General features: G+C 35.5%; 1 long non-coding RNA gene across 1 annotated transcript in view; it reads left to right on the top strand.

Moving 5' to 3' along the window:
- Positions 1 to 745: 745 nt before the first annotated feature.
- Positions 746 to 7,221, top strand: part of LOC116660900 — a 96,477-nt gene continuing 90,001 nt past the window's right edge. The window contains exons 1-2 of the long non-coding RNA XR_004316546.1: positions 746 to 926; positions 4,426 to 4,555. This is a non-coding gene — a long non-coding RNA (uncharacterized LOC116660900). The remainder of the gene's footprint in view (positions 927 to 4,425; positions 4,556 to 7,221) is intronic.

Raw genomic sequence — 7,221 nt, 5'->3', positions numbered from 1 at the left:
CCATCTGTCTCCATACAGAGTTATTATAATATTATTGACCATATTCCTTATGCTGTATATTACATTTCATGGCTTATTTGTTTTCTAACTGGAGGTTTCCATTTCTTAATCCTCTTCACCTATTTCACCACACCACTCCCCTCCCCTCTGGCAACCATCCATTTGTTCTCTGTATCTATAAGTCTGTGTTTGTTTTTTTTCAGATTTCACATATAAATGAGATCACACTTTTTCTTTTTCTTTCTTTTTTATTATAATATAGTTGATTTACAATGTTGTGTTTGTTTCTGGTGTACAGCATAGTGATTCAGTCATATGTGTATATGTAATATATATATTATATATGTAATATATATATATATATATAATATATACACACATACATATTCTTTTTCATTATATGTTATCATAAGATATTGAGTATAGTTCCCCATGCTATACAGTAGGACCTTGTTGTTTATCTATTTTATATATAGTAGTTAGTTTCTTCTAATCCCAAACTCTTCATTTTTATCACTCCCCTCCTTTCCCCTTTGGTAACCATAAATTTGTTTTCTGTGTCTGTGAGTCTGTTTCAGTTTTGTAAATAACTTCATTTGGCTCATTTTTTTAGATTCCACATCTAAGTGATATCAAGTAATATTTGTTTTTCTCTGTCTGACTTACTTCACTTAGTATGATAATCTCCAGGTCCATCCATGTTTCTGCAAATGGCATTATTTCATTATTTTTTATGGCTGAGTAGTATTCCATTGTGTACATACACCACAACTTCTTTATCCAGTCATCTGTCAGTGGACATTTAGGTTGCTTCCATGTCTTGGCTATCGTAAATAGAGCTGGTATAAACATTGGGATGCACGTATCTTTTCAAATTGGAATTTTCTCTGGATGTACGCCCAGGAGTGGGATTGCTGGATGGCATGGTAAGTCTTTTTTAAGTTTTTTAAGGACTCTCTATACTGTTTTCCATAATGGCTGCACCAAATTACATTCCCACCAACAGTGTAGGAGGGTTCCATTTTCTCTACATCCTCTCCAACATTTATTGTTTGTGGACTTTTTAATGATTACCATTCTGACTGGCATGAGGTGGTACCTCATTGTAATTTTGATTTGCATTTCTCTGATAATTAGCAATATTGAGCATGTTTTCATGTGTCATCTATATGTCTTCATTAGAGAAATGTCTGTTTAGGTCTTCTGCCCATTTTTTGATTGCTTGCTTGCTTTTTTTGTTGTTGTTATTGAGCTGTTGGCATATTCTGGAAGTTAAGCCCTTGTCAGTTGCATTGTCTGTAAATATTTTCTACCAGTCCCAGGTTGTCTTTTCATTTTGTTTATGGTTTCCTTTGCTGTGCAAAAGCTTATAAGTTTAATTAGGTCCCATTTGTTTATTTTTGCTTTTATTTCTATTGCCTTGGGAAACTGACCCAGGAAATTATTGCTATGATTTAGGTCAGAGAATGTTTTGCCTGTGTTCTCTTCTAGGAGTTTATGGTATCCTGTCTTATATTTAAGTCTTTAAGCCTTTTTGAGTTTATTTTTGTGTCTCGTGTGAGGAGATGTTCTAACTACATTAATTTACATGTGGCTGTCCAGCTTTCCTAACCAACACCACTTATTGAAGAGACCATCTTTTCTCCATTGTTTATTATTACCCTGTTTGTTGAAGATTGACCATAGGTGTGTGGGTTTATTTTTGGGCTCTCTATTCTGTTCCATTTATCCATATGTCTGTTTTTGTGCCAATACCTTGCTGTTTTAATTACTGTAGCTCTGTAGTATTGTCTGAAGTCTGGGAGGGTTATTCCTCCAGCTTCGTTCTTTTCCTTCAATGTTGCTTTGGCAATTCTGGGTCTTTTGTATCTTTCTCTTTCTGATTTATTTCATTTTGTGTGTGTGTGTATATCTGTATATATCTTCCTTATCTATTCATCTACTAATGGACACTTAAGTTGAAAAAACAAGTACATTTTGAAGATATCAAATGTGAGGACTAAGAATCAAATACAAATTCTTTTTCTCTCAGTAGTGAATTAGTGTAAAAGTGTCAGTTGCTAAGAAGTAAAAATTAGGAGAAATTTTAGCAGCTGGAAGAACAGCATACCCTTCTCAAAATTGTCTGTCTGTGTTAATGATTTGTCTTCGTCTCTGATCATATTTTTGCCAGTGCTGACAGGGATTTTAAAAGATCTGCTGGTAATCTAAATGTGATATGCCGCAGAGATTTCAGAAGATCTGCTGGCAGTCTAAATTGTCTAAAGTGTGATTAACTCTAAACTATATACATACAATTCAAACTTTGATAGAAGTCAGTTCTTATCTGAATATTCTATCTATGGATTAAAACTTTTTTTATAACCAAACAAACCATAAAAAAGTATTAGTTTTCTTTTCTTTTTTTCTGGCTTTCATCTCTTTTATTTTATTTTCCAACTTGAACATTTTTGAAAAATGCCCCTAAAAGAATATAAATGAAATAAATTCTCTTGAGGAAGAGACCGTCCTTTAGATGAGGTTTTGCCTGGGCTCACATCATTTTGGAGATCCTGTTTACAGTTTCCTTTGGGGTCTTATAAGATGCACAGTCACCTGGACTTCAAAGAGTGGTGCTAGAAATTTTTATGAAGTGTCCATAAGTCCCAGATTGTTAAAGAAAGTCCAAAGGTCTCTCTTTTTGGCCTAAATGACAGACCAGTCAGCTTTAAACCCTAAATCAAAATTTTTAGCCCTTGCCAAGGGCTGGCGTTAAGAAAGATTTTAAAATAATTTTTTTGAAAAAATCAGTACTTTCTGTTTTTAAAAGATTTTTCCCTTGCTGTTTTTAAAGGGTTACTTTACACTCTTTGGATTTTGACAAAACGTGTTTTTGCATTTGATCATTTTTCTTGTGTGTTTCTGAGATGAGATTTGTGTAGGAAGGTTGGAGGATCGGGTCTGCTGTTTTACAGATCTGCACATTCACTTTTAGAGAACAGTGCCTGAGATCCCCGTTACTTTATAAAAGCTGTATTTATTAGAAAGTGTTCAGTTCTGTCCAGATGATCCCTATATTGCTCTGTGGTGGTTAGTGGGACACTTTTTTTTTTAAATGAGCTTGAAGGAATCATTTCTTTTGCAGAGCCCTTACCCACTCTCTGATCTCTGAGCTAATGTGTAAATTGCTGTGGTATTTTAAGCATAGACAAATACTAATATCTCTCCTCTCTTCCATCCATAATAATGATAAGAGCTTTCCTATAATTCAAATTAAGGCTCTCTCCTGGGAGCTTCTTTTTTTTTACAACTTCTCCCTGCTCTGCAATACTGCCTCTCCCCTCCTCCCTAGAATAGCTGTCTCTGAGTCCTGAGTCAACAAACCCAGGAATTAAGCCAGCCAGCCTCCTAAAATGATGATGGAGGGAGCAACGCCAGGTAGAGCTGCCCTCCTTCTTTCCTTTCTTCTTTTCTTTCCCCCTTTCTTTCCATTTCTCACTCTATCAACAGCCTCAACAACTAACATTTCGTAAGCACTTACCACGGTGCCAGGCAATGTGCAAAGTTCTTTCAGTGAATTCTTTTTATTATGGTACAAATAAGGACACAGAAATGGCGAGAAGTTACATAATTTTTCCAAGGTCCCAGAGCTCATAAGTGCTGTGGCAGAGAGTGTGTGTTCCTGACCACTGGATTACACCATCTCTTCCTTTCCAGCGCTGATCACTCCTTAACACCTCACCCCATCCCTTAATGTACTAAAGAAGGAAGCCACCACATTTCAATCAAAGATTAAGGTAAAACTTCTCTGGTATATTTAGTCTGGCCACTGACCACTCATCCCTGGGTGTTCAGGAAGTAGGTGCAAAAAGCAGGAAATGGAAAATTCACAGTTACTTCTGATGGGAGCTTATAGCCACTTAATTTATTTTCTATTTTATGTGGATTAGTTTACTACTTCTGCAACTACCAAGGGGATCTATAATAGCTTCTGTGACGTTTAAATAATCAAATACTTCTGTATCCTCTGTCTTACTCTGTTCACAAACACCCAACCCAAATCAACTTTTTTGCTTAAGTTGAACCCATGCATGACAATAAAATGGAGAGTAGTGTCAATAACATGAAAAACATTGATCAAGTATAAACTACGTGCAGGGGATTATGCTAAACCTTTTGTATTTATCTTAGATAAACCTATGGTAAACCTACAAGGGAGGTGGCGGTATTGCACCTACAGGTCTAGCAGGATGTAAAGTCAAAAAATCTGCAGTCATTTGGTGCATCTCTTTTATGGGAGATGGGGTAGGAATGGGCATAGGTAAGAAGGATTAGCATAAATTCAGATGCAAATGGGGGGAGTGGGAGATACATCATCTATCCTTTCCTGTCTTGCTATTCTCATTACAGACATTGCTAATCCACAACATCATTCCTTCCTTCAAGGGCCCACCACCCACCTGCTAGTGATGGCATGAGAAATGGAAACTTACTTGCCACACGTGATTTAGCGTATGCTATGTATGGAACTGATTCGAATAGACTGTAGTAGAAGATGTTTCCGTAAACTTCAGAGGTATGTATGGGAGGTGCTTTTTGCTTAGATGATTTGAGAAGCACTCTGAAGACCTTTTATCGAATTTTTTGCTTTGGAGGGCAAACTTTGTGCCAAGGGATTATGAAAAAGATATAGCAGGAGAGAGCTCATGATCATTAAATTGTAACTTAAAAAAAAAAATCTCACCTAAGGTAGAGGCTCCTGCCTATAAAAAAGGTATTTCAAGGATGTTTGGAGCATATCTAACAGTATCATACACATCTTTATGCAAAATACCCACATTTGCAATTGGGGGAGCTGCAGAACACAAATTGAAGAAGAGGCAGGAACGGATTGTTCTTGGGTCAAACTGTAACATTTCAGCCTGACTGCTTTCATGTCTTATGAACTAGCTAAACCTTCCAATACTTTGAATAGAATTTGGGGAATTAAGTAGGGAGTAAATGATTGAAAAAAAAAAGATGAATTGCAATCATTAAAACCTAACTATGTTCAGTAGATACTGTATGATGTTTAAATATACACAAAAGTAAATATTTGGAAATTTGAATCATCTGAAACCTATGGCGCAGAAGTTTGATGAAATAACAGAGCCTTTTGGGGAATGTTTCCTAAAGGATCAAACATTTACTATCTCTATTTTATCTTTTGTTCTTGACGTTTGTGTATTTTAATAATTCTCACTCATATAAAGTAAGATACACATTTTAAATTATATTTATACAAGTTGAATTCTTATTTATCTCCCTTACCAAAAGAGTGAAACACTATTTATTTCTTCATTAAGAATGCAGTGCAGAGTTGACTCTGGAATTAGTGAGAGGAGAAAACTCAATTTTTACTCTGTTTGTATCTGCTTTAAATATTTCAGAGAATTGAGTGTATTTGGGCTGATTCTGTTGCATTGCATTAGTGGACTCTCACAAGAGCTGAATTGTTTTTCTGCATGTTTTCCTGACTCCAGTGTTCGGTGAGGAACCTCAGAAGAACGTAACTTTCTAGTTAATAAATATTTTTGAGTGAGAGCATAAAAAGCATTCCATAGGCTAAAAATTCACTCGATAATTTAATAACCTCTGTCAGGTGTGAAATTTTGGTTGTTGGGAAAAAAATAAGTATTTAAGAGTAATATACTCAGGATGGTCTGTGACTTGGTGCACAGTGGGATGAAGGAACATCTTGTTCTTAACAGTTCAGCATGCTTCCTTACTAATGGAATGCTTAATTTCATTAACAGGAATACTGAAGAACGGTATGACAGCATTTTCTTTGCCTTGAATCTTAGTTCTTAATTTTATTTGAAAATGCAATAGGAAGAAATATTTATACACTTTGGCATTAAAGGATTCATTTAGTAACTATGGGATGTTTTCCCCATGAAAAGACAACTACTTAAAAATGCCTAAAGATGAAAAATCCTTTTTGGTTTTTTATAGCAAAGCATTTGAAAGGAGGAAGGGTGGAGAAGAGAGAAAGGAAGGAGGAAGGAAGGGAGGGACCAGGAGAGACAGAGAGACAGAGTGAGAGAGAGAGAGAGAGAAAAAAAAAATGCCTGGATGGTAAATCAGTTACACCTTTTCACACAGTCACAGACCGAGGTGATGTTATAGGCCTGTCACTCTTGAAAGTTCCACCTAGAAGTCCCCAAGGCAACAAAAACAAACCTTCATAAAAAGCCTATGTGTCATGAAGTACTATCAGAAATGTAGGAGATTTGGATGACTTATTAGAAGTGATTTGTTTTCTTTTAGAATGCCCAGTATCACTGTAGGGTTTCAGTATAAACAAGGTGAGTTACCTTTCCCCAAGAGACTGACTCTTTGAAATGGCAAGAGGGAGTAAGATTTTCTACCCATTCTTTTTTTCAACCATAAAAATATTCTAAATATGCTCATAGGAATACAAGGTAAATTATTATATACACTATCTGTTTTTATAATTTATGGGCTCAGAAAGAAAAACTGTTGCCTTATAAAAATAAATAGAACTTAGAACATATTTTCAACATTGATTCTGCCTAGAAGAAATGGTTTCATAGATAAATTTTGGAAATACTGCACTATGTTTCCCCCTTAGAAAGTCTCATTGCATGCTTTATGAAAGGCCCTGAGATATCCAATCATGAAAAAATTTCAAAACTGTTTAACTTCATTTTAGTTAGCCTGCCCTAGATTTATTTGATCTTGCTCTTTTATCACTAACACCTATTAACATGAAACAGATCAGAATTTGTTGGAACACATGTGGAAGATCTTTCCAAATATGGCAAAGGATGATTTATTTTTCTGAGTAGTTTAGAGACAAGCATAATAATTTCAGTAGAGACATACTTATTTTGATGTGTGAGGAAAAATACACATCTCATTCATAATTGACTGGATATTGTTGCTTAGAATGAAGCCCTAGTTAATGTATGAAAAAAGGAGTATATTCAAAGAAAGTATAAAGTCAATAGTAGTAGACATAATACATAGTGTGGTGAAATCGTGATGCTGGAAGGAAGATGTCTGAAGATTGGGAAATGCTGGTTTAATCTATAAATAGGTTGCAGTACTTTGGATGTGCATCTTGAGACTGGCCATAAGGAAACTTGGGGAAAGGGGGTAGTTAGCTCTCTGGTTCTGGTTTAAAATAGTTTTGTGATCTGGGAGGCCAAGCGGTTCTAGACCTCAGTTTCCTTATCT

Source organism: Camelus ferus, chromosome 3 (assembly GCF_009834535.1).
Source record: "Camelus ferus isolate YT-003-E chromosome 3, BCGSAC_Cfer_1.0, whole genome shotgun sequence".
Taxonomy (NCBI): Eukaryota; Metazoa; Chordata; class Mammalia; order Artiodactyla; family Camelidae; genus Camelus; species Camelus ferus.
The sequence above is the reverse complement of the archived record's forward strand: the minus strand, read 5'-3'. Positions and strand labels throughout refer to the sequence as shown.